This window comes from Branchiostoma floridae, chromosome 13, assembly GCF_000003815.2.
Source record: "Branchiostoma floridae strain S238N-H82 chromosome 13, Bfl_VNyyK, whole genome shotgun sequence".
NCBI classification, from domain to species: Eukaryota; Metazoa; Chordata; class Leptocardii; order Amphioxiformes; family Branchiostomatidae; genus Branchiostoma; species Branchiostoma floridae.
In genome coordinates this window covers 7526375-7527731 of record NC_049991.1, presented here as the reverse complement: position 1 = coordinate 7527731, position 1357 = coordinate 7526375, and the positions used below count along the sequence as shown (strand labels likewise).

The 1357-nt window shown below is 41.1% G+C and overlaps 1 long non-coding RNA gene across 1 annotated transcript; it reads right to left on the bottom strand.

Moving 5' to 3' along the window:
- Positions 1-8: 8 nt before the first annotated feature.
- On the bottom strand, positions 9-1272 carry LOC118428839. Its single transcript, XR_004832691.1, has 3 exons — positions 1181-1272; positions 658-791; positions 9-205 (listed from the first exon to the last, which is right to left on the bottom strand). It is a non-coding gene; the product is annotated as an uncharacterized LOC118428839 (long non-coding RNA).
- Between the last annotated feature and the right edge of the window lie 85 nt (positions 1273-1357).

Below are 1357 nucleotides of genomic sequence, written 5' to 3'. Positions count from 1 at the left end.
AGATTCTGTCAGGACTGTCGCAGATGCTGCTCTTTTTTGTCGTCTGCAGATTCTGATGACGTAATATTTTGAGGTTCTGTCGGGGTTTCCGATTCAGAACGAGATGGAGATGATGACGTAGTTATTGTGGCGATGTTGGTGCTCTCGGTCCCATGCTCATTCTTCGTCGGGGGTGTATCCGCGGTGTTAGATGGGTTTGTGTTTTCTATTTGAAGAAAAATGTTGCATTTAGTTATGTTTTCATGAAAGGTTGAATACTCTGAACCTTTGAATCTTGTTTCAACCGTGAACGTACTACGATTATTTCCTCCTATATAAGTACCACAAAAACTAATTTACAATATCACGAGCTGCCTGCGTAGCTCAGGAACGTTAACAACACTAAACAAGACCATAGTCTCATGATAATACTTCATAGAGGCAACTAATGCAGTGCTATGTATCAAGGTGCAACGCAACGCTACTAGACTCACACAACATGAAACTAAACACCAAAATGTGCATAGAAGTGACACGTCACACTACACACACTAATATACCAAGTAGATTATTGGTATATCTGAGATAACGGTTAATAATTACTTGTGATTTCATTACCCGAATAAAGACTGTATAGTCGGCGATGTTTCAAAAAGAAAAGATATAATTGTAACTTACTTTCAGACAGTACAGGAAGTTTTCGAGGGAATCCGAACAGAAATATGGCTGACACCGCAGCCATAGCCCCGGACAGTAGGAATCCAATCCACCATGCACCCACCCACTGTGGACTCTCAGGTGTCAGGCCCGTACTACAGGAGAATAAAACCAGAGGTTTTACTTCAAAGTAACATCGATGCATCTTGGTCAATACAGTGGAAATACATAGGCGTGCGCAAGAAGGAAAAACAAATGAAGCCTCCTTTTGGTGCATGACCCAGAATGACCCCGAGAAATAAAAAATGGCTGCCATTGGCAAGAGGTGTATTGTCCTTACTTTAACCTCCTTGATTGTCCATAGTCTGTCCCATGGAATCTCCTCACATACCGATTTTCAAAATAGCCTCGCTCGCAATAAAATAATATGCCAATGGCTAGAACTTTGGTGGGCATTGATAGAAGTCTTTAAAGTTTGCATCCATGCAAGGCTCCATGTCCTGAACACCCCTAGTAAATATCCAATGTATGATGTTATTTTTACCTGTACTTCAGATCTCCTGGTATGTTCAGAAACACGCTGCTGAGTAAATACCCAACGCCAGGTCCCACAATGGAGAACGCATAGAAAATACCTACAAATTCACAGGAATGAATAGTACATTCACCAAATGATGTGATATTTTAGAGACCATGTTGTGCCATATACGCATAGATACAG